This window comes from Sus scrofa, chromosome 9 (assembly GCF_054392235.1).
Source record: "Sus scrofa isolate SSC_HxYL_T2T_F1_AM1 chromosome 9, Sscrofa_HxYL_maternal_Yorkshire_Landrace_v2.0, whole genome shotgun sequence".
Classification (NCBI taxonomy): Eukaryota; Metazoa; Chordata; class Mammalia; order Artiodactyla; family Suidae; genus Sus; species Sus scrofa.
The window spans coordinates 43,904,554-43,930,741 of record NC_139391.1 but is presented as its reverse complement, the minus strand read 5'-3'; the positions used below and the strand labels follow the sequence as shown (position 1 = coordinate 43,930,741).

General features: G+C 47.8%; 1 protein-coding gene across 9 annotated transcripts in view; it reads left to right on the top strand.

Annotated features, from left to right (window-relative positions):
• Positions 1-26,188, top strand: part of BUD13 (BUD13 homolog) — a 678,491-nt gene that overhangs the window by 360,097 nt on the left and 292,206 nt on the right. For 2 of the 9 annotated variants that reach the window (XR_014815373.1, XR_014815372.1), the window contains one exon: positions 17,609-18,930. The exons of 5 other annotated variants lie outside the window; for them this stretch is intronic. The gene's annotated coding sequence lies outside the window, so the exon portion shown is untranslated. Of the gene's footprint in view, positions 1-17,608; positions 18,931-26,188 lie in introns of those variants that run through there. 2 more of the 9 variants (XR_014815381.1, XR_014815378.1) reach the window with 2 other exon arrangements.

Here is a 26,188-nt window from a genome sequence, read left to right as displayed (position 1 = left end):
TCTTTGCCTGTACCACGCCGTCTTGACTACTGTGGTCATGTCGTAAGTTTTGAAATTGGTAAATGTAAAGCCTCTAATTTGATCCTTTTTCAAGACTGGTTTGGCTAGTCTGGGTCCACTGGGTTTTCATATGAATTCAACATGTTGTGCCCCTGATTCCTTTGTCTGTCACCCATAGAGGCATCGCCCAACACATTAAAGCAAATAGTACTTGTCCATCGCCCAACACATTAAAGCAAATAGTACTCTATTCTGGTCTTCAGTGGAGACCTCCAGGGAAGACCCTATAAATCCCCACCAGTAGTGTTCGTTACCTGGCAAAGTGGAGATCCATCTGAGAGATGAAGAAGAGGCCACATCAAGTCTATAGGATCAAGGCTCAGATCTTTCATTCTGGGTCCCTTTTCCCAACCTACAGTGAGGAACTGTACTCCCTCTGTCTATCCCTTTGCTTTACTTTGAGGTGTATACGCTGTATTCCATTGGTAGTGCTTGGGGCCAGATTCATTCACTTATTTATTCATCATATGTCAAACATTTGCTTAATGCCTGATTTCAGGGGATGATAGGAAAAGTCAGCACAAGTTTTGGCAAAGACAATAGTCAATCTTTTGTAGAGGCAACCAAAGTCAGTCCTAATAGGTCCTGTTACTTTGGGCCATGGACTGTTAAACAGAGCTAGAGAAACTGTCTTTGGGCCTAGAACAGAGTCTGTAACTTTTATTTCCAATCAACCAGTCTTGGCTTCAGTGCTCTACTTCTTCTATACTTGAGGCAATTGGAAACCTCAGACTGGGGTAAGAAAGGCCCCCTAAGTCTTCTGGCTTACAGTGGCATTTTAGCCAGGGAAGTGAGAAATCCTTTTCTTAGACATTTCATACTTAACAGGTATATTTGAGAGACACCTAGGGGGATGAGGCTTCTGGGTTGTAATCTGTCTTCAGCTGAATTTCTTACTTCCTGCCTCCCATTGTAGGAAATTGAGCTTGAAGGAGAGAATGTGGCTTTTCCAACTCTGCAAGGCTCATTATTAATTGCCAGACACCTGTGGAATGTATGTTGCAGACCACAAACACAAAAAGATCTCTCTTAGCAAATCCATATTTTCTTCTCTATAGTTGTTTCTAGGTGAGTCAGTTTTAAGCCTTAGTGGAGGCTTCAAAAGTTAGCCTTGGAGTTCCTGCTGTGGCTCAGCAGGTTAAGAACCTGACATTGGTTCTGTGAGGACACAGGTTCAATCCCTGGCCTCGCTCAGTAGGTTAAGGATTTAGCATCACTGCAAGCTACAGCATCAGTCACAGATGCGGCTCAGATCTGGTTTGCCATGGCTATGGTGTAGGCCTGCAGCTCTAGCTCCCACTTGACCCCTAGCCTGGGAACTTCTATATGCCAGAGACTTGGCTGTAAAAAGGAAAAAATAGTTAGCTTTCACTCTATAACATCTTGGATTTTTGCCAAGGGAATTCTGGGATGCTGAGAACTTGGCAAATAGATGGTATGAGGCTTAAGATTAAAAAAAAAAAAATAATTTCATCAGCTGTTTGCAGCCTCAGAACAAGGTTTACCAACCTCCTGGCCTAGAATAGTGGGGCCCTCGTTTCCCAGCTCTTTACTTCTTCAGCCCAGTTAATTCATATCCTGCTGGTGCCTCATTCTATTTCTGTTCTCAGAAACAGAAAACTCATGTTGAACCAGCTTAAACAAGTCAGAAGATATATTGCTTACAAAACTGAAGTCCAGGGCTGATGGAAGACTTCAGGATACCTCAGTCCAGGAACTCAACACTGTTTATTCTGCTCTTTCTCTCTCTCTCTTTTTTTTTTTTTTCTTTTACTCTATCTAGTTATGTGGAGGGTTTCTTTCCCTTTTTGGAGGTTTAAGTTCTTCTGCCAGCGTTCAGTAGATGTTCTGTGCGAATCCTTCTACATGTAGATGTGTTTTTTTGATGTGTTTGTAGGAGAAGGTGAGTGCGACGTCTTACTCCTCTGCCATCTCGATCCTTTTCCTCCACTATTTATTTCTAAAACCTTTCATTTCTCTGATCGACCAGCCATGGTCTTGGCCTCCCCACAAGGATTCCTTTAGAGTTACAAGACAGCTGTAATTATCTTAAGATGTCATAGGACTTGTGCCTAGACAGTTTTGAAAACTAGTGATGCCTGAATCCTGTCCCTAGAGATTCTGATTTAATTGGTCTGGGTGTGCTTCCAAAGTTGAGAATCAAGACTAATCTAAGTGAAAAAAATATAAGAAGTGTAAATCTAAAGCAACTGGTACTGAACGGTAGATCAGAACAGTTTGGGATTTCCTGCGTTTCATTGAATCTGAGATGACAGTGATAGAAAGATTACTTTATGTACCACGAAGAAAGAAAAAAGCTACCATTTAAACTACAGCCCTCCACCAATTGTCATCTGTATCCTGATTTCAGAGATAAAGTGTGAGGATAAAACTGTCTCTGAATCCATGAAATAAGGAATGTATCTGAAAGAGAACTGCTGTTTAAAGTAGTCATCTTAGGAGGAAGAGTTTTATACTGATTCCTTTGAAGTTACTCCAATCAGAACACCTGTGGAATGTTTTGCTTTGTCTTCAGAACCCATTTTCTATTTATACAAGAAAATCATAGCATGTTGGCACTGGAGGCGACATTAGAGGCCATCTAGACCAACCCCTGGATCGATTTAATTATAGTTGCACCTTGTTCGAGACTAAATATGGTATTTTCCAGCCTTAATCTATCACTCTATTCACCATTCTTGGCTCTGAATAGTTTTGGGTTCTCTCCAACAAGCAAATCCAGCCTCTGAGGATGAAGGTTTGCCACCAATGAGGCAGATTTCAAGTAACATGGAACAGGTTCTTCTGGTAGGTCCCAGAATGGGCACCGTGTGATAGGGTAAGTAATGGAACGACCTTTGGAATAAGGTCTTACTCTCATTTTGATGTTTATGTTGTATTATGTCGAGACCAGTCACATGACCAAGCTTTTGTTCCCCAGAGTGAAGGTGCCAGAATTGGGACTTTGGGGTACCCCAAATGATATCCACCCCATACTTCCTGACTCTTCTTCAGATATAGGAAACCCAGTGGTGACTGGAAGGGAAAACCTCAAACAAAGGGCGACCTGGTACATAGCTTGCAACCCCATCAGAGGGAAACCAGCAAGGATGCTTTTTGCCATTTTGCTGAGAGTGAAATGAAGACCTGGAGAGAGTAGGCTGGGCCAGGATCACAGTAGATTGGCATTAAGCCCAAGGCAGCATGAGGGCTCTTGCCTCCCCCACCAGGGCACCCCCCAACCAGCCTGTGCGTCCTCTTTTCTTTTTAACACCTCACAGCACTTATGCAGCTCAGGGTTTGAGCTGGGGCTGGAGCTGGAAGTCAGGCAGCAGGCCAAGGAAGAGGGTTGGTCTCAGCACGCTCAGCCTGCCCATCGGTCCATGCTGATCGGGAGCATTTATAGCTCCGGCACAGTGCACCGGATCTAGGATCAATGGTGAATTAAAGCCTTGCCCTGGGGTCTCCAGGCAGCTGTTCACTTCACATATTTTTTCCCATTTGTAATTCAGGCAAGTTGATGGACTTGGATATAATGGTTTATGATGGGGGTGAGGCTGAGCAGTGATTTTTTGCAAATCCCCACCTGAGGAAAATGGGCTAGAGGTGGCTCTCCTGAAAACCTTTCACAATGGTGTGCAACGGCCAGGGGAGAGAAGAGGAGAGCTCTGAGGGGGGTAGCAGTGCCTGAGCTCAACTTCTTCCATCTGACACCAACACAGGGTGGACTCTGGCCAGTGCTCCCTCTGCTCACCCAGCCTCCCTCCTCCTTGACCTTCTTTGCAGCTCTTTTATCAGCAGCATCATCCAGTCCTTTTCGTCATCATAGAAGGACATTTTATCGTAAAGTTTATAATAAGGCACCTTAATTTGCATTCCTGATAAACTTCCAGGTAATGATATTGCTGCCACTCTGGGGACCTCAGGTGGGTGGCATTGGTCTAAGACAACAGATCTCCAAGTGTGGTCCCTGGGCCAGCATCCTCAGCATCATCTGGGAACTTGTTAGAAATGCATATTCTCAGGACAGGTCCCACCACTCATTGTTTTAATAAGCCTTCCTATTGGTCAAATACAAGCTAAGTGATGTCCTAGTGCTTTGCAGGCCTGGTTTCATTTTAGAATCACCTGGTGAGTTTTAAAAACCAGGGGCTCTCCCTACCATCACTAGACTCCAGATCTCCAGGCTCACTTGGGCAAGTATAGCCGAAAATGCTTTCCAACTGATCCTGATGCATCATGAAGGTTCAAGCTCAAGGAACACGTCTGACAGCTTACTGATTAGAAACACCTTCAGAGAAGAGATGAGGCTTGTCAGAGTCACACAGCCTTTCCAGAGCCCCTAGTTCCCTCCCCCTGGAGTTGCCAGTGTTTCTGGGTACATGAGGGGCTCAGTGGCTCCTAGCCTGCACCGTCAGGCAGCGCCTGCCCTTGCTGTCAGCACAATGACCTGTTTTTCTGGACTCTGTGCTCTTCAGCCCTGCCTACCTGCGTGCAGATAAAACACCGTCAAAAGAGGCTTGTTCCCACGGAGACATCACTCTGCGTCTGGGCTTTCCCGAGCCCAGCGGTGAGGTTCTAGGAAGTCGGGGCTGGCAGGGGACATTCACTGACCATTCATTCTTAAGTTTCCCAAAGCCAGTTCTTCCTCTAAGGGTCAGGCTGGGATATTGTCCCATTCCTTTGATGAAGGCTTTGAAGCTGGGAGTTGCCCACTCCTCCCCAAGCTCACTGCCCTCCCCTTGCCCTCAGGACGTTCCAGGAGGTCATGGTCTCACTCTTGCCCAAGATCACCTGTCTCAGCAGTCTTCCAGCCAGGACTGAAGCGGCACAGCAGAGAAGACAGGCAGAATTGGGAGTCAGGGCATACGGGTTCCTAAAAAGGCAACTCTCTCACTTGGCTGAAGTTAATCCCTAAAGCCAAAGTGCTCCCAAATTGCTTCTTTTCAGATTGAAAATGAGTCATTGTTGTTGGTCATTTCTCCCCACCAAACAATAGCTGATTAGGCTTCTTAATTATGTTGAATTTAGTCTTGTATTTAAAACAGGTTCCCTAGGGCTCTTGGCTTGTGGGCCTGGTAAGTGACAAGATGAAGCCAACACAGGTCTCAACATTTGCCATGAGTCATGCAGCAAATGAGTTACCCATGGTTTATACAGTCAATCTGGGCCTGAAGTGTGTGTGTGTGTGTGTGTGTGTGTGTGTGTGTGTGTGTGTGTGTCAGTTACTTGGTCTGTCCACCTGCCCCTCACTAATGTTTGGTGTCCGTGCCATGAAGGCAGCTGGTTTCCTGGCACCCGCTGCCTGGCAGATGGGCCTTGACCTTTGTAGCAACTAGCACGGTGTTAGGTAAACAAGACCCCCTGCCCCGTCCACTCTCCTGCGCCTGCTGCCAGTGAGTTCTATTTTTGACAGGCGTGGGCCAGGGAGACTGGGAGAGTTGATGGCGGGGGCAGTAGAGAGGGCACCTGCTGAATTGGGGGTGGGAGGCAGATGGTGGCTAGAAGCCTGGCCTCTCACCCCAGCCAGATTTGGTCCTTCTGTGGGAAGCCAGGAGCTCCTTCCCAGCCCCCACTAAGCAGCTCTGAGGATGCAGGGGGGTGGCTGAGGCCGGCAGGAGAACGGGCAAGGCAGGCGGATCATTTCCATAGCTACATCCTTGATCTTGCGACTGTGAGAGCAGGAGCCAGATGACTCCTGATGGTAGAGCCCAGCTGCTTGCAGGAGGGCCAGGCCCAGTCCCAGGCCCCCTATTAGTCTGATGGATGGCTCGAGTGCTGCTAATGTGGTTAGGGCGGGCAGTGGCCTGAGGGTGCTGGGAGTGCAGAGACCGGCCAATAGAGGCCCCGCTGTAATCACATTTGCCTGAACACACAGGGGCCCAGATTGCCCACCCAGAAGCCCAGAGGATATTAGTTAAAGTCATTTAGAAATATTTTTTATATCAAGCTTTCTTACCTGATTTTTATTATTTTAAACATTCAGTTACTGCCCAGGGCACACACAGAAGAGGAACAGCTCTAAAAATGGCTATGGAAGAATGGCCAAGGCAGGCTACCTCCCTGTAGCCCCAAGTCTCCCGGGTGGGCCCAGATCTGCAGGTGGGGTGGGAGCACCCCATGCTTATCAGAGGCTTTCTTACATTTCCCAGGCTTGAATGGCTACTCCTTTTTCTAAAAATAAGCTTTTGGGGGAGAGGTACGGAGTGGGATGGATTGGGAATTTGGGATTAGTAGATGCAAACTATTGCCTTTGGAATGGGTAAGCAATGAGATCCTGCTGTATAGCACTGGGAACTATATCTAGTCACTTATGATGGAGCATGATAATGTGAGAAAAAAGCATGTATACATGTATGTGTAACTAGGTTACCTTGTTGTGCAGCAGAAAATTGACAGAACACTGTAAACCAGCTGTAATGGAAAAAATAAAAGTCATTATTAAAAAAATAAATAAAAATACCATATGGTCCAAACCAACAACAACAACAAAAAAGCTTTTGATTTTAGATAGCTTTAGTTTTATTGCAAAATATGAAGAAAGAACATAGAACTCTCATAACCGCCCCCCTCCAGTTTCTCCTATTATTAACCTTCTACATTAGGGTGGTACACTTGTCACAGTTAATGAATCAATATTGATACACTGCTATTAACTGAAGTCTATGTTTTATGCACATTTCTTTAGTTTTTGCCTTTTTCTGTCCAGGGTCCCCTTTCCCTAGCCCCTGGCAACCACTAATCTACTTTCTGTCTTTATGGGTTTGCTCATGCTGGACATTTCAGATAAATAGAGTCATACAAGATGTGGTCTCTTGTGTCTGGCTGGGCTGGCTACTCTTACACAGACTTTAATAGCTTTAATCCATATCCGTGGACTGAAGACAGGATTCTGGGGAGGGGGGGGAATCAAGGGACATAGGCAAGAATTAACTGGAATTCTGAGCTCCAATCCAAAACCTGAGCATTTTCTGTCTCTTATCTATCTATCCATTCATTCATTTATTCAGCATCCTCTAGATGCTAGGTGCTGCAATACAGAGGAGGATAAACCCTACCAGGAGCCAGACCATCAACCTCTGACCAGATTACTGCCAGATCCTTTTAAGTGACCTGCTTCTGCCCTTGCCTGTCTGTAGTCTAGACCCACCCTCCCAGCCATGAATCAAGTCATGTCTCAATGCTCTGCTCAAAATCACTCAATAGCTTTTAATTTTCCTCAGAGTGAGAACCAGGGTCCTTACAATGGCTACAAGGCTCCCTATAGCCCCTGTAACTTCATTTCATACCATTCTCTCCCTTGCCATGCTGGCTTCCATCCCTTTTTCATATCCTACCAAGCATGCTCCCCACTCAGGACCTTTCCCACTGCCTGTTTTTTTCTGCCTGGAGCCTTCTTGCTGCAAATATCTGCATGGCTCACTCCCTCACCAACTTCAGATTTATTGTGCAAATAGCTTGTCAAAAAGACCTTCCTTGGAGTTTCCGTTGTGGCTCAGCGGTTAACGAATCTGACTAGCATCCATGAGGACACAGGTTCGATCCCTGGCCTTGCTCAGTGGGTCAAGAATCTGGCATTGCTGTGAGCTGTGGTGTAGGTTGCAGATGTGGCTCAGATCCTGCATTGCTGTGGCTGTGGTGTAGGCCTGCAGCTACAGCTCTGATTCGACCCCTAGCCTGGGAATCCCCATATGCTGTGGGTACGGCCCTAAAAAACAAAAGAAAAGAAAAGGAAATAGCAATCTTCCCCTGGGTTCCTTCTCCTTCTCTGCTTCATTTTTCCGCATTGCACTCATCACCATCTGGTAGGCTATATGTTTTGCTTTTTTATTTGTTTATTTTCTCTCTCCTCCCATTGGAGCACAAACTTACAAGGAAGGGGAGTTTTTTTTTGGTCTGTTATACTTACTACTATATCCCCAATGCACCAAATATGTTTGATATGTAGTGTATGCTCAATAAATATTTGTCACATGAATTATAAATTCTTCACTCTCAAAAAAAAGGGGGGGGGGAGTTCCCGTCGTGGAGCAGTGGTTAACGAATCCGACTAGGAACCATGAGGTTGCGGGTTCGGTCCCTGCCCTTGCTCAGTGGGTTAAGGATCCGGCGTTGCCGTGAGCTGTGGTGTAGGTTGCAGACGCAGCTCGGATCCCGCGTTGCTGTGGCTCTGGCGTAGGCCGGTGGCTACAGCTCCGATTCAACCCCTAGCCTGGGAACCTCCATATGCCATGGGAGTGGCCCAAAGAAATAGCAAAAGACAGAAAAAAAAAAAAAAAAAAGACAATAAATTCTTCACTCTCAATCCTTTATCTCTTCTAATCAGAAATCTGCTAGGATTCAGCTCTCTACTACTACAGAATGTGAGGGGATGATGATATGGGGGGAGTCTTGTTCTGTAGGACGCTTGAAAGATAAAAGTCATACTATTTGGGAGGGAGGAAGTTCAGAACATACTTCATTCATTCATTCATTCATTATTTAGTCCTTGTTAAGTAAGTACTATATGAGATTCTTAAATAAGATTAAAAACAATTTGTTCATCTATCTAGGCAGCAAATATTTATTGAATGAAAATACCATTATCATGCCAGATACTGAAGATACAGCAGGGAACAAAGAAGATGCAGTCTCTGTCCTTACAAAAATCTACCATGCCGTGTGGGAGGTAGATATTGAACAAATTACTATACAAGTAACTTTTAAATTATGACCTTTAATGCATGCTCGGAAGGAATGAGAAGCTGATTTGTGTCCTCTGGCTGAGCCCCATTCAGAAAGAGGCATGAGTTTTCCTCTGCCTACAGCAATCAGAGTTCTCAGGGTTTCAAGGTCACTTACAATTTAAAATATTCCTTCCCCTCATCTCTGTAGTTACTAGGTGTGTACTTCAGCTGGTCAGACCATGCATTTGGATTTCAGACTCAGGGTAAAAATGGTTTTAGGATCCATGCTTCTAGGATCAAGATAGGAATACACTAACTGATCTACTTGTCCTAAGTCATAACCAAAGTCCCCATCTTCCAACCATTTGACCTAGCAAAGGTTACGTGGAACACACAGGGGAAGTTTGGGTGTGGGCCCTCCATTCCCATGGAAACAGATGCTCTTTCTTTCAGATTCAGAGTCGTTAGGACACAACTGACTGGGAAGCCTCCACATCTATGGAGCATCTTATTTTTCCAGGCTGGAAGTGTGGTCCAGAACTGCTGGGGGTGAGGTGATGATGGATGATGAGCTATATTCTTAGAGTCAGGTTTGGAACTTCAGAAGTATCAAAGTTATTGTCCCACAGAAACTGCTATGAGTAATGGCTTAGAGTGGTTGAAAAATGCCTTGGGTATTTTGCTGGTTAAAGAAATCTTTGTGGGAGTTCCTGCTGTGGCTCAGCAGTAACGAACCCGACTCTGTATCCAGGAGGACTCAGGTTCCATCCCAGGCCTTGCTCAGTGGGTTAAAGGACCTGGCGTTGCTGTGAGCTGTGGTGAAGGTGGCAGATGCAGCTCGGATCTCATGTTGCTGTGGCCGTGGCTTCACAGCTACAGGCTGGCAGCTGTAGCTCCAATTCAACCTCTAACCTGGGAACTTCCCTATGCCACAGGTACAGCCCTAAAAAGATTAAATAAATAAATAAATTTCTGTGACTGGCCTAGGAATCTGGCCCCCTACTGTGTCAGGCAGCCTGGAAAATGACTGGCTTTGGAGTCTGACATACCTGGGTTTTAATCTTGGCTCCACAGATACTTGCTGTGTAGCCGTGGGCATGTCTCGCTCCCTCTGTAAGCCTCTGTTTTCCTCATTTGTAAAATGGCAGCTGTTGATACAGTCTGATACTTAGTGAATTAGCTAGAATGGGTGAGCTTCAGTAACAAAAGCCAGGAAATCTCTGTGGCGTAGCACAATAAAGTTTTCTCCCTCATGTCAAAGTCCAGCCTAGGTCAGTCGAGGGGTTTGGCTCCATGCAGTCATTTAGGGACCTCAGACTCTTCCATTGAGTGGATGACATAATTCCCTTCCCTTTCACCGCACCTGTGCATTTGGCAGAGCCATGGAGAAGAACGAGTACACAGGGGGCTGGGCAGGGCGCATTCTTCTGGGTCAGATTCGGAGGTATGCACATGATTTCTATCTGCATTCTGTTGTCAAGTGGCTGACCCTGATATAAGGAAGCCTGAGAAGGACTAACTGTGTGCCTAAGAGAAAAGGGTTACTGATGCAGCGAACAAGCCAGTGTCTGGCGCTCCTACCTTGTAAGGTTGTAATGAGGTGAGTGTGTAATGAAAAAAAGAAAGCGGATGGAACGCCTTGATCCCATGTAGACTCAATAAACATTAGTTTTAATAACACTGTTTACACGGGAACATGAATTTTGCATTCCAAACAAGCAACTTAGGAAGGACTTTAAAGCCTGCATTTCTCTGTTAGATGCTGGCAGCCTTGCCTGTTTGTCCTTGGCTCCCCAGGAATCCTGATTGGCTGGCCACCAGGGGTTAAACTACCCTGGCCCCTGTTGACACTCAACAGCTGGGTATCTTCCCAAGGGCCTTCAGCACTCTCCTTCTGTGCAGTAAATACATCTGGCATTCCCTATTCTGGAAATACAAGCGACTAGTCAATTGAAAAAGGCGTCTGCTGATGGTAGCATGACAAGCAATATCCATAACTGCTTGTAATCTCCTTCAGACATCCGCTTGCTCCCATCCAGCCCCACGGAGCACAAAGGGGCTCCTATTATCTCGGCAGCCTTCTGTCGCCAAAAATGCAGATGAACCCTGACCTGATATTCCACTCAACATGCCCTCTGAGCAAAGGGCCTTCTTCAAGTGTTTACCCTGCCAGAATAGCAGATGAGTGGGCCACGGGGAGCAGCTTGCAGGAGGCAGGCAGCTGCGCAGTGGAAGAGAGGGCAGGTTTTGCATTTGGGAATTAGAAGTCTCAGATCTGCAGCTCGATAGCTCCAGGGCCTTGGCAAAGTCACTTTCCCCCTCTTACCTCAGTTTCCTCATTGGGATAAAGAGGATAAGCTTTGTTGATCTATGTCTTGGGAGGTGTTGGGGCGCAAGTGACATATCCAAAATGTACGTCACACTGACATTCCTAATAAAAAATTACCTGGTGGGAACATATATATATACCCAGGCAGGTGGGTTTGGGACCCTGAGGTGAAAGACTATTATCATCTCTTAGGTTTAGAGGATGTGGTTGTCTCTCGCTTGCGGGCAAGTGGTGGCAAGAAGGATTCTGCGTTCTCTAGCTACAGTCCTCTATCCTGGACCAACCTGGGGGAGAAGGCAAGAAGCATCATGTCACGGCCTGATGGGGATTTGTGCTTCCTTCTCTCCCTGAACAGGCTCCACGTGGGGAGAAACTGGAAGGTCACCCAGCCAAGGCCAAAAGAACTATGGTCCTATATCACTGCTGTGACAATGATGGTTCTGCACCACATTTCATCATTAACAAAGCCTTCCTCCAGACTACATCCCATTCACCCTCACAAAACCTTCCAAGCCAGGCATTACGATCTTCATGAAGCACAGGCTCAAAGACATTGAGCAATTTGTCCACGGTTTCCTAACAGCATCTGCCTGATTCTGAGGTTTTGTCTCCTCCCCCCACACCATGGCTGTTCTACCTCTCTCTTCCCAGATAGAACCGAGAGAACATCTTTCCCTTCTCCAGACTACATGTGGACAGATGCATGCTCTTAAATCCTCTTTGGGCTAGAAAATGGGAATGTCTTGGGTTCTCTGTGTCCCTAACTGTGCCTGGGACATGGTAAAGTGCCCTCCAAGTGGTTATAAGACAGATGATTGACAGTGTGAAATGGCAGGAGGCAGGGAAAGCTTAGGTCTTGACCAGAGTTCAGAAACGGATGGCTGACAGTTGGTGTGGTTCTGTGTGTGCTGAATGGGAAAGGTTAGGAAAGGGGCAGAAAGAAAGAGGGCTGAACGGACAAGGCTTTCTCACATTCTGTTTAGTATTAAGGAAAATCCGGTGTCCAGACATGGATTTCCCATGGTTCCAGAACGGACCATAGAAAAACTTGAGGAGCTTCCTGCAAAGGTCTCTCCATGGGCCATGGTGTAGGATTAAAAGCTCTGCTCTGGAGTTCCCGGCATAGCTCAGTAGAAACGAATCTGACTAGTATCCATGAGGACACAGGTTTGATCCACGGACTCGCTCAGTGGGTTAAGGATCCTGCGTAGCCATGAGCGGTGGTGTAGGTTGCAGACGCAGCTCCGACCCCACATTGCTGTGACTGTGATGTAGGCCGGCAGCTACAGCTCTGATTTGATCTGATCCGTAGTCTGGGAACCTCCAGATGCCATGGGTGAGCCCTAAAAAGAGAGGAAAAAAAAAAAAAGCTCTGCTCAGGTGAACCTGGGGCAGCTGGACCATGAAAAGAGGCTGCATCGACTCCCATCCTTTATAGAAGGACTGATCTGGCTCTGGCCCCAGCCAGGGTGGACCGTGAACCCGGGAGTCTTCTGTGCAGCAAGTGGAAAAGAGGTTAGAAGCTCCACAGGGGGCAGGTAGTGCATAAGCCTGGCACTGTGTCTGGAGAGGAAGCTGAAACCCACTTCTCCAGGGATGGGGAAGAGTCTGGCTCTGAGAAAACAATGTAGAGCTGGAGGAACTGGACGTCACTGGTGAATGTGGGTGGCAGCTGCAGAGCCAGCCCAGACCCTGCAACCCAGAGATCGTGGAGTCACAACATGAAGGCCCTGCCCTTGTGGGGCAGCAGCACTGAGGGCAAGGGGAGAAGGGTGCCCTGAAAATGGAGAGATCAGAGGATTTTTCTGCGGGTAGCTCGATGGAAAGACACATTTGCAGGCAGGTAGTGTGTGTGTGCGTGTGTGTATGCATATGTGTGTGATGGGGAGACCTCACCCCCGAGCCCAGGGCAGGATTGGGGTTTTGAGGGTACCCCAACCCAGTGGTGAGTGATCCATCTGCTGAGGAAATGGAGCAGCAGCCTCAAGATTGCTCCAAGGGGGAGACACAGGACCTTCTCTCCTTTTCTCTTGAACCCCCTCCGGTGGGGTGGGGTGGGGTGGGGTGGGTGTGCTGTGGGCATCGGCCCCTGCCCAGCCATTTTGCCCTGTGGGATTCACAGCCCTGCCCATCCTCTCTGATGAATGTGACCCACCACTGAAACCCCATCAGCCGCCAGGCAGAGGAGGTCAGGCCCAGCGGCTTCAGACAATGGCCTTATCGGCTGCTACTAGGGAGGGTATAAGCAGGGGATTGGATGGTATCATTCTAATTTACACGGGATTTTGTTTCTTTCCAGGTACTTAGCATGTGGATCTAGGTGATATCAAAGGCAGAGCATTATACAATAAGTAGGCTTAACCTCCATCTCACCCCCTCTCATCCTTCTGTCTCTTCATTGAGGCCACGAGGAGCTGCAGCTGGGGTTGCCATAGTGACCAATTAGGATTACCGAGATGTTCTTGCAGAGAAAAAAGGGAGTATTGATTTAGCTTTGACAGAGGGGCATCGGGGGACGAGGGGAGCCCAAGGGTGCTCAGCATTAACAGGGACGGAATGTGTCACCCCCTCGGCTGTCTGGGGTTGTGTTGTTTGGGGCTGGACTTCATCCGTGGTGGAGACCATGGCAGGCCCCTGTCTGCTTGGAGCTCAGAGTCTGCATGACAGTGCTGAGGGGCCTGTGAGGGTTTCGTTTTGGGGGGAGGGTTAGGGAGTGCTGCCATCATCCACAGGGTGACTCTCAAGAGAAGTCAGCTATTTGGCGCAGTTGGCAGGAGGCTCAGATGGCCACGCATTCCCCCACCCTGCACCCCCAGGCATAAGCTCCCCATTGTCACGTAAGACTTTTCCGGTGGAGGGTTGTGTTGGGGGGGTGGCGATGCATGGCCTGGCCCTGTGCAGGAGCACACCACATGACCTTGAACCTTTAGAAACTTTGAATGGGCAAAGCGTCTGGTATCACTGTGTGCAAAATCAGCTCCCTCTGATTTTACTGCCTTAGAAATGTGGAAGCCAAGAGGCGGGCGGGGCCCAGAAGCCTCCTGGGTCAGGCGGGGCTCAATGGTGAGGTGGCTGAATCCAGCTGTGTGACCGTGGATAAGCCTCCTAACACTACCAACCTCAGTTTATCCCTCTTCCAACAGAGGGTAGGAATGATCTGCTGAATAGGAGGGGGATAAAGATGAGAACGTCTATTGCTCTGTGCGTGGTATACTGTGAGTGCTGGGGCTGGACTGAGAGGAACTGGGGGCAGAGAACAGGCAACAGGCTACTGGATGAGCAGGAGAGAGAGGTGTGGGAGATGGGAGTCTGGAGACCCAGGAGGAGTTCAGGTGGCTTCTGGTGGAGGAAGAGAAAGGACTAATGCCCCAGGCAGAGCGAGTGGAGAGGCAAAGGAGGAAGGGCATCAGAGGGACGGAGGGACAGGGCAGAGGGGCAGGGAGCTGGTTTGCAGGAAGGGGGAAGAGGAGCCCCCGCTTTCACTAGGAGAGATGTTTTTCCTGTCCCTCATCCCTGGATTCAGAGAAGTAGATTCTTCTAAAGTTCACTGGAAGTAAAAAGAGAGCGAGTGAAAGGAATTCAGCAACAAAGATGACCTTGTCCCGGGCCTGAGCAGGTGTATCTGGTTCTGTAGGTGACTGTGGTCAGGCCTGGGGGAACCCCTGCAACAGCCCTCCCCTGCTTTGGCCTTGAGCTGCTAGAAACCAGGGCTTAGCCAACCAACTTCCTGCCCTGCGGGGACCACTCCTGACCACACCTTGCCTTTGCTTCCTACCCTGCCCCACCGGCAGCGCAGCGGGTTCCAGGGCTCAGGGTTGGAGCACAGCAGGAGAAGGGCCCAGGAAAAGCAGCTCCTTTCCCCTCTTGGCCCCCATCCCCTGCCTCTGCAGGATTTAATAACTGCCCTCCTTAAAGATCAGGAGACATGATTAATTCTGACTTGAGGATTATTAAAATGCTTCCACCAAGTATCTGGCATTAAAAGTTTTAAATCAATTAATCTGTTGTTTAGGGAAGAGTGTTCTTGTTAGCACAGCTGCAGAAGCCATTCAACTTGCAGTTGGGCTGGGGGAGTAGGGGACGGCCTCCCTTGGGATCTGAGAGGATACCCACTGGGCTCCAGGAATTTCTCCTGGCTCCTGGGCTAGGACTCTCTCACCATCTCTCATCCAGCTCACTGTGCATCCAGCTTCCAAGTGGTTTTCTTTCCCCTCCCCATAAGTACCTGGTAAAATACAGGATTCCTAGTTAAATGTTAATTTTATTTATTTGTTTGTTTGTTTGTTTTTAGGGCCACACCTGCGACATATGGAAGTTCCCAGGCTAGGGGTCAAATTGGAGCTGCAGCTTCTGGCCTACACCACAGCCACAGCAATACCAGATCCGAGTGGCGTCTTTGACCTACCTCACAGTTCATGGCAATGCCAGATCCCGAACCCACTGAGCGAGGCCAGGGACCAAACCTGCATCCTCATGGATATTAGGTTCCTTATTGCTGAGCCACAAGGGGAACTCCCTAAATTTGAATTTTAGATAACAATGAACTTTTTTTTTTAAGTACAAGTATGTCTCATAGGGTATTTGGGACACACAAGATGTTCAAAATGATTGTATTCGTTGTTTATCTGAAATTCAAATGTAATTGGGCCTTGTGTATTTTTATTTGCTAAATCTGTCAACTTTCCCTGCCTTTCCCCATCTCCCTGCCTGTTTTAGTAGCCAGACATCCTAGCTGAAGCAGGACTCCTAGGTTTGAGCCCTGGGCCTGCCATGTACCTGCCAAATGTCCTAGGGAGCACTGCTTCTTCTTTCTAGGTCAAGTAAGAAACAAGCAACTTTGAACTCAGGGGCACTTAGGCATTTATGGGACTCTAGCACAGTGGTCTTCAAAATCTCCATTTGACTGGTGAAGCATATGGAAAAATTACATTCTCAACCAAGAGCACACACTTGGCATTGCTTTTAGCTTGCAACCCTGTTGGGGTTACGTAGCTGTGAGCTCCTTGATGGTACAGCAGTGTCTGGTCCACTTTGCATCCCTAGCACCTAGTCCAGGGCTAATACATGGTAGACCCTCAATATAAGCTCATAAAATGGATTCATGAGTAAATGAATCTTTCCAGTCTTCTTACGCAGGCTCCTAAATAACTGGAGTTGTCATTTATAAATTACAAAGGTTTAAGTGTACCGAAATGGCCAGGATCAGAATCAGTCTTAACTCCTCTGGACCAGGCATTGGACCAGGGGCCAGGATTCCTAGATGCAGGAGGTTCCTGTCGTGGCTCAGTGAAGATGAATCTGACTAGTATCTGTGAGGACACAGGTTCCATCCCTGGCCTCGCTCCAGTGTTGCCGTGAACTGTAGTGTGGGTCCCAGACGCGGCTCAGATTTGGTGTTGCTGTGGCTGTGGTATAGGCCAGCAGCTATAGCTCCAATTCGACTCCCAGTCTGGGAAACTCCATATGCTGTGAGTTGGTCCTAAAAAGACAATAAAACCAAACAAAAAACCTAGATGCAAGTCCTGGTGTTGGCTGACGTCTTATACCCTTGGCTAAGTCCTCACCCCTCTCTGGGCTCTGGTTTCTTCATCTGCAAATGGAGGCAGTCGTGCCTGGGGTCTTTCAGCCCAGACTTTCTGAGAAAGCTGCACCAGAGCTGAATTCTGTGGCCCAGCTTTGAGTGGATCAAGTCAAAGGCTGAATCCTGGGTCTAATCTGAGTCCCAGAGCCTGGTAAGGTCATGCATAGTAAAGCTCCTTCTGGAAGTCCTGGGAATGCCCAGTTGCTTGGCATGCACTGGCCCCTGTTCCTTGAGTCGGTTTTGGATCTCAGTTGCTTCTCTGCTCAGAGGGACCAGGCTTTGGCTCTCTTATTGGCTAAGCAGGAGGAGAGACAGAGGGGACCCCGCCCTTCTGGACTCACATCCCATCCAAGTCTCTTTTGACCCCTGTCCGCACCTCAGATATTTCTTTTCAGCCTCTGCAGTCAGCCCAGATTTATCCTGCCTCGTGTCTCTCATGTAAAATGCATATCCCAACACTTTGCTAGGTTAAATGATTTAACAGCCGAGGCAGAGAGAATTAGGGGTCCGGGAGCAGGAGGCAATGCCTGCTTTTCAGATGAGATTGGAAAGGAGATGGAGATCGGTGGTGATGATAATCTCTTATTTTAATAGTATAAAATAACTGTCCCACTGAATCAGAGTGAGCGATGAATTCTGTGGCCTGGGGTTAGAGACAGCTAGGCCTGGAGAAAAGAGGGGCGGCGCGGGGGAGGGGGGGAGGGGAGGGGCAGCAAGCAGGGATGCCCCTCTTCCTCTGTGTCACTCCCCCTCTCGTCTTTCTCTTCTAAAGATTTGTGCCAGCACCATCCTGTGACCCACTAAGCTTGTGGGTAGCCAGGGAGCCTGGATGGGAGAGTGGTAGACTGGGGAGGGTGTTGTGTGCATGTGAGAAAGAGAACAAGAAAGGGAAAGAAAGGAAGAAAATGAATGAATGAATGAGAATAAATCTGGGGAAACTGATGATCATTTTTCCTTTGTGGTCGTTGATAGGAGATATGCTGCTCTGTGACCCTGGACTGCCCGAAGTCAGGGGCCTGGACAGGATGACCTCTAGGAGGCATGGGGACGGCTAACTGACACACAGCATCACAGGACACTTGGTCCTGGCTGCAGTGAACCCAGGGGAAATGACTCACTCTTCCATCAGCCCCTTGATTAGAGATACATATTAAACACCTATCATGTGCCCCTCTCTCTGAGGTTGCCTGGACCAGACCAGGGAGGTTCCAAAAGGAGCCAGGTGGTGGGGAATGGTCTCTGTGGCACATGTCGGCTCAGCAGGGCTCTCCTTCACAGCGGGCTGCTAATAGCTGAGGAGCTGCAGACCTGTCTTCTTCCCTGGGATTAATTCATTACTCCAGCCCTACTGGATTCCATCAGGTTCAAACGTCAGAACTGAATATGCAGCTAATGAGTCAAATGCTCTCTCTATCTCACTCTTTCCCTTCTCTCTCTCTCTAAGCAGACGACTGCAGGTGTCAGGGGGCTGCGTGGGGTGGCCTGGGGCTGTGCCTGCCTGAGCTGAAAAATGGAAAGTCTGCTCTATTTACTGGACTTGCTTATGGTGCAGAGAAAGTCCACGCTCTCTGGGGCCCCTGAGTTCAGATGCCTCAGCACAAGTGGAGCAGTGGGGAGAGCTGATCACAGGGAAAGGCTTCACTTCCTGCTTTGTAACGAGTCAACAGCCATTTATGAACTCAGATGTGTTGGGTCCGTGATTGGCATTAAGGATACAAAGCCGAACAGTTTGATTAGTTCAGTTTTAAAAATAAATGTTTCGTGAACATCTAAAGGGCCAGTCGGGTGTAGCCTTGGGGAGGTTCTGGAACCAGACTTCCTGGGTTTGACTCTGCTGCTGACTGGGTGTGTTCACTTAGGCAAGTCGGCCTCTTTGCTTCTGTTTCCTTGTCTGCAACTCCAGGATGACAGAACACCCCTTCATGTTCTTGTTATGAGCTTTAAATGAGTTAATACAAGCAAAACTAGCAATTGCTAAATACAGTTGTTGCTCCTATGTGGTAAGAACTTAGGATCTCCGAGTTGAAAACAGGAGTTCCTGTCATGGCGCAGTGGTAACAAACCCCACCAGTATCCATGAGGATGCGGGTTCAGTCCCTGGACTCATTCAGTGACTTGAGGATCCAGCATTGCTGTGAGCTGTGGTGTAGGTCACACATGTGGCTCGGATTCTGCGTTGCTGTGGCTGTGGTGCAGGCTGGCAGCTGTAGCTCTGATTCGTCCCCTAGCCTGAGAAATTCCTAAAAGCCTTTTCTGTCCTAAAAAGACAAAAAAAAAAAAAAAAAAAGAATAAATCAGCATTTAGTGGTGCTTCCTCTACATCAGACATTGTGATTTAGCTCATTAACTCACTTAATCCTCACAACAACCTTATAAGGTAGGTCTCATTATCATTACTACCATTTTACACAGGAGGAGACTGCGATTACCATCTGTTCTTGCAAGAGGGTACCTAGCTAGTTAATGATGAGCTGGAATTTGATCTCTGCTCTGTTAGACTCTGAGTCTGAGTTCTCAGCCACACTTTATGTCTTGGAGAAACAGAACATAAATAATTATAGAAGTGGCCTTACCTTACAATCTAGGCTCAATATAGCACCATGGGATCCACAGAGAATGAGTCACGTGGCTGCCTCTGTCAAGGGAGGTCAAGGAGGCCTCGTGGAGAAGGTGATGTTTGAGCTAGAGGTTGACTAGGCATTTTCTAGGTGTATGGGGTGGGTTAGGCAGGAGGCAGAGGGATGGGTGAAGAGCAGGACACATTGGGTAACCTCCAACCCAAATGGCCAGAGGGAGGGTGTGGCATGGGGAGTGCCAGGGAAGACAGGTGATAAATGCACTGTGTGGGCACTGTCATCTGTGCCAAGGAAGTGGGCTTTATGTGAGGACAGTGGAAGACACTGTGAGTCTGAAGCCAGCGGGTGGCACAAATGTGACAGTGGACAGCTCTTTTTTCTACTGCACCATGGAATACAGACCAGGGAGAGGAGGGCTTGATGCAGGGATGATGCCTTGGGTGCTGTTGCGATCGTCAACCAGTTGCTAGAGACAGACTGACTCTACTGTCCACCCAAGGAGACAGGAAAGTGAGGGTGAAAGGAAGAGTGGCCTTTTCAGGCAGAAAGGGACATGGTGTCTGATCCTTGGATGATGGCAGCAGGGAAAGGTGGTGTCAGCTCTGAAGGCTGCCTGGGAGCTGATGAGAGTGAGGCATCTTTGAACAAGGCTGCAGAAGCTGCCTTGGGAACACAATAGATTGTAACCGGTCCTTGTGACGAGCAAACCAAGCACACGTAGCCGAGAGGGCAGGTGGGTGAGAAGACTGTTCCAAGCCAGGTTGGAAGATTCTTGACTGGAAGCAAAGAAAGGTCTGCTGGCTTAGTGCGGCGAGGCCCTGGCTGGGGCAGGGCTGTGAGCAGCGTCAATCAAAACAGGCCATGTTAACTAAGATGTCCAAGCGGCAGCTCTGGCCCCGTGGGAGGAACTGGGGACCCTGATTCAGAGCCAAGGCAGTTTCAGGAAGTCACTGAGGATCCCACAGGACCTGGGAGCAGGGCCCGCCCTAACCTGCTTGGGGAGAGATCCTGGCATATCTTAAGCAAAGAAAAGATGAAATGACAATAGGAGACAAGGGCCTAGGAGGCCTTGCGGGCTGTGCTCACCAAGTCAATATTTTGCTACATGTTCAGTTTGCAATGAGCAAAAAGCACTATGCAAACACGTTTCTTTTTTTAGTCCTTGGTATTTTTCTTTTGTTTTCCTTGAAAGTCCCCGCTGTCCCAACCCCAATCCCACTGTGGGCATGGTTACAGACCTAAGAGGGGAGACAGGTTTTAACGGCTGGGTAGAGCATGAACCATAACCTCAGAGCCACAAAGAGCCACAGCAGGTACCAGAGCAAGCAGAGAGATGGAAGTAGGAGACACAGAGGTCCCAGAAGGGGTGTTGTCCGCGTCCTGCGGCAGCTGCACTTTCCTCACCCAAACATGGCCTGAAGCTCTGCTGGGAGTGGTCATGCTGGCCAAAGAAATGGAGACCCATGATGGTTTCCTGTGTCATTTGTTTTTAGAACGGCCATAGCTATTTAGCCAGAGCTGTTCTAAAAAGCTCTTTGAATCATACTTGACCTCATATCACAGCCATTTTTATATAGGGCTCACCTTCTGTGCTGGATGGCAAGCTTCCTGAAGGCCGTGAACTTGTTGCCCCCAATTCTGTATCCTCCACAGCATCAGCCCAGTGCCTTGTCTATGACAGGCGATGGGTTGAACATCCCTGGGAATGAATTTGAGACCAAGGGAAAGCTGATGTCATACTGCTCTCGTCAGCACGGTGAGTGAGTTATAGCATTGGCGCTGGGAGGGGGTGGTGAGGGAGTGGATCCCAAGGACAGGGATTCAGTTCCCAGGAAGGCAACAGTTCAGGATTATCTATCCCAGACTAAGGTTAGAACTGTGTTACCCCTCAGGCCATTAGTATAGGAATCCTGGAAGGGGGCCCTGCGGCAGAAGCCCAGTAATCCTACCTGGTGCTCCTGGAGATTGGGAACAAGGCAGGGCAGCTTGTGTGATTCAGACAAGAAATAGGAAATGGGTTTACATGTCTATCACCCGGGTCACTGCAATAACCTTCCAAGTTATCTGCTCTTTAGTCTCTCCCGGCTTCTAGCCATCAGTTAATTGACTCAGCAACATGCTATTCCACTCTCTAGTTCAAAACATTCAGTGACTTTCCTTGGCCTCAGAAAGAAATGCAAACTCCAAAGCCCCATTTGGCTTTATTTCCCACTGTCTGCTCCCTCCCTTATGAAGCATTTACTGCCCAGGACCATAATGCCCCCGACCCCCACCCCAAATCACTTTGCAGTTTCCTCCCTAGACACCTCTTCATAGGCCTCATTCTGTCTTCTTAGAACCTACAACCCACTTCCTGAGCCCAAATTAAATCTTACCTCTCCTAGGAAGAACTTTTCGGCTTATCCAGCCCATATTCTTTTTTAGCCTAACATCTGTTGACTAGCCCTGTATGTATGTTTTCTCATTTGCTTCCCCCAATAGCTCTGTCACTTCAGCTCTGCTCTTAATTCCAAAGGTGAAGTACCTTGTTCAGAGTTACATAGCTGCAAGTTCAATACTGGTATTGAATCTGGTATTTTAAAATCTAATGCATTGTTCTGAACTCTGTTGTATGCAAATACTCTAGAGGGAGTGGGATGGACTGAGAGTTTGGGGTTCATAGATGCAAACTATTGCATTTAGAATGGCTAAGCAATGAGGTCCTACTGTACAGCACAGGGAACTGTGTCCAATTTCTTGGGATGGACCATGATGGAAGATAATATAAGAAAGGGAATGTGTGTGTGTGTCTGTGTGTGTGTGTGTATGACTAGGTCACTTTGCTGTGCTTCAGAAACTGGCACAACATTGTAAATCAACTATACTTTAATTAAAAAATAAACAAATACCCAAAAACACCCCCCAAACAAAATACTCTATGTGGTCTTTGTCCTTGTTATGCAAAGAATAAATAGCCTCTGCATGCCTCTGTGGCCCAGGGGCCATGTATGCTATAAGAAAATATAGGGTTTAGGGTTTGTGATTTGGAGGCAACATGATGGTTTATAAGGATACTGAACTAGGGCTCAGGGGACCTGTCATGTGGCATTGTTCCTGGGTAGGTCCCTCAACCTTTCTGAGCCCGTTTTTCCCCTTGTTAAAAGCAAAACATAATTCCTATGACTCAGACTTTGGTGAAGGTGAGGTTGAGTAAAGCCCCCACTCTGTAAACTGCAAAAGCGAGGTGGAATTATTATTATTGTTATTATTTTTATTGTTACCCTCCAAAGATGAATCATGTCCTGAATAGTATAATAGGCAGTAGATAGCAAGGGTGGTGTCCTGAATAGTAAAGGACGCAAAACAAAGGCACACAGTGGATATTTGGAAAATTCCCTGCCGTCTATTGGGATTGGTTAGATTTCACCAACCACCGCAAGCAGATCAGGATGCCTCTACTAGGAAGTCACAGACTGGGCTGATGGACAGGCTTCAAGGCATTTGCGAAGCTTTCAGTATTAGAAAATCCTGGGAAGAGGACTCATCGGTTTCATAAGATTCTCAGTGGGATCCATGGTCCAAGGGTGAGGAGGCAGTGGCCTAGGAAGGGGGCTCGGCCATGGAATCAGGCACAGGCTAGTAGCTGTAAGAAGGGCCTCTTGACTCAGAAATGGAAGTTAGGGATGGGGAGGTGCTGGGGGCCAGCAGAAGTGGAGCCCCCAGTCCAGCTCATTCGGAGCCCGCCTGGCAGGGTCCTAGACCTCTACCCATTGAGGGGTCTTACAGGGAGCCAGCCTTATATCTACACAGGAAACCAGATCTGTCCAAAGATGAAATGGACTTCCAGGAAGCCGAAGTTCCGGGAGTTCCCTGTCCTGAGAAGTGCTTAGCTTGGAATGGGCCCGGCATAGGTTTTGTGGAAGGGATTCTAGCATTAGCATTAGGCAGGCTGTTGGGCTAAAACCTCCCTAGGCCATCTTCCACCTTTGAACTTTCTGTCTCTCTAATTCAAGTGTTAAGCAGTGTGGAGACACAATCATTTAGCTGGACACCTGTACTGTGTCTACCTTGAGCCTCTAAATTCCTCGGCCTGTTGGGAATTCAATTTTGTCTTTCTTAGCTGGCTGCATGTGTGATTGTTTCCCAGCTCCCAGTGAAGAGCTCAGTGTGGAGGAGAACATACAGTCTGGGCTGAGTCTCCAAGGCCATGTCTAAGGGGGAAAAAGCAGTCTAAGAGCGGCCACCAGAGCCCAGAGCAGACTGTGTTCTGTGGAGCAGGAGATAGACCCTAATATTTGGTGTTTTGACAAAAAGGGCCTCGCTGTCAAATATGTTTGGGGATTCTGGATGAAACAAAATTAAACAGCTTTTCATTTGTTTGCTCGTTTGTTTTACTTTCTCGGAGCTGTGACTTTCCAAGAAAGCAGCACGATAGGCAGCATCTCCCTAATTTTTTTGAGCACGGAACCTTCTTTTCTCCAAGGAGCAATTGTCAGTTCTCGAGGCTGGAGTTCCAAAGACCACATGAACATTGCCCAAGACAGCATTGTCAGGCGCCTTGGGCTTTTCTACCTCCTGTCTGTCTCTCCTTTCATTTTCACAACCTTTTTCTACAGCCAGGATTTTGGAGGGAGACTTTGGTGCCTCAAGAAGACCCCTCCTCAGCCCAGCAGGATTTCTGCAAGTGGTATAGGTTTAGGCGTGTAATGAATTTAGATTTAATTTGCAAGTGAAAAAGCTTGCATTCTTTTGTAGCTTACACCAAAGCTCAAACGTCTAAGCTTCCAGGGTTTAAGTCTAATTAACTGTATTTCACAGCTTATTTAAAGAAAAGAATGGAGGCATTAAAATTGTAAAATCTAATTTTTGAGTAAATCTTTCAGTGCAAAATTAATGTCGCAGTATTAGAGCCGCCTTGGCAATATATCTCTTGTCTTCAAATTTCAAAATGAGCTTTTGCAAACATGAAATTATTCATTAGACTGTCTGGTAAAGAGATAAATAAGTGTCTCTTCAAATCCTTGATCTCCTCTTCTCTATTTAGCCAAAGACGGAGTTATTTGGTTTGAGGGCAAGTGGGTTGATCAGATTTGTGAATTTTGACAGGTAAGGAGAGCAGCACGAGAAACAGGAGCTGTGCGTGTCCAGGGAGCTCGGACAGAGATTGAGTCCCTTTTCAGTTCCTGAGGCATTAGCCCTGAGGGACAATAAAATATCTTAGCAACTGCACTGGGGCTGGGGAGCAGGGATCTGCTGGTGGCTGCTCTGGCTGAAATACCCAGATTCTCGGTCCCTCCAGGTGGGCAGCCATCTATTCATTCTAACGGAGCATCCCCACCCTTCATCACTGAAGCATCTTTTACTTCTCTCGGTCCCCTTTGTTATTGCACTACTTCCCATGCTCATCCACCACCTTGCCGTTCTCATCTGCTACCTCTTTCCCTCTCGGGTCCCAGCCCACATCCTGGGCTCAACATGGTCACCTCTCTAAGCCTTCTTCACAGAAGTTCTCATGAAATCCAAGTCACTCTGTTACTCCTCACTCGCTTCCCCTCCCCGTCAGATGATGGATGATTTCCTCCAGAACAGGGATAAATCCAGTTCCCCTTCACGTCCCTCTTGTCTGGCACAGTGGCTGCTATACAGTCCGTGCTCTCTGAGTGTTTGTTGGTGATGGCGCAGATGACCAGTGGGAGATCAGAACTAAAAGGTCAGGACCTTGGGTTTGTGTTTTCCAACCTTCCATTTCACTTGGTAGTTATTCCCTTTTACCTACGATGCAAAGTTGAGGGGAAGAGTATTGGGGGATCTGGGCATCGGGTGCCTCAGCCTGGAAGGGGCTCTTCTGGGAATCTGTGAGGGGCAGACAGAACAGCTCCGGGTGGGAATTCAGCTCTGTTTCCTACTCCCCGGGTGGATGTCAGCAAGCAATTAACTTTTCTATTTCATGACCTGCAAGATGAGAATCACAACATGTAAATGCCAGGGTTTTGTGAGGCTTAGAGACCGTCCCAAGAAGACGTATGTGGAGTACTAACCCCGTCGCCTGGAACACAGCAGGCCTCCAGAAATTGGTAGCCACTTTTTTTTTTTTTGAATATTGTGCAATGGAGGGATGAGGGTTAAGCGAGCTAACGTTCGCCTACCAGTGTTTGCTTATTCACTTATTAGGTCTTTGGTTCATCTATCCATTCATTCAATACACATTCATGCCATTTGTACTGAGTGTCAGGAAGCGTGCTGGGTGGTGGGGACGTGACTTGGAATGAGACCATCACTCTCCTCCACTTCCTGCATGTCATTCACGTCAAGCCCTGCTTCCGCCTCTCTTTGCCAGTAACTGAGCCCAAGCCACCCCTGTCTCTGGTCTGATTTATTCCACTCACCTCCTGGGCTGCCTACCTCTGCTTTGCCTCATTCTAATCCATTTCCCATAGAACAGACAGGGGAGTATCTTCAAGTATAAACTGACCATATTAGTGCCCTGATTAAAGCCCTTGGTGGCTCCTGATTGCCCAGAGGATATGGTCCATGAGCTGTCCTGGAGCTCAGAAGGCCTGGCAGGGTCGCCATCTCTTAGCCCCACCTCTCCTTCCATCTCTACTGCAGGCCAACTCTCTTCCCATCTCAAACCATATGCAGATCCTGGAGCCTACCCTCCAAGCCTCCTGGAACTATTCCCACTGCCTGGAAGCTTCCTTGCCTTTCCTTCTCTCATCACCTTCTTGTGTTGCTCTAACATCTACTCCTCCACAGTTTAGTTTATTTTTTAAAAATTTTTTTCCCCCACAGAGTATGTTTTTATTGGAATCATGTTAAAAAGTGTACTTTGGGGAGAGTTAACATATCTTTTTCCCTTTTTTTTTAAATTACTCAAATGAATTTATCACATCTGTAGTTGTATAATGATCATCACAATCCAATTTCACAGGATTTCCATCCCACAGCCCAAGCACATCCCCCCACCCCCAAACTGTCTCCTCCGGAGACCATAAGT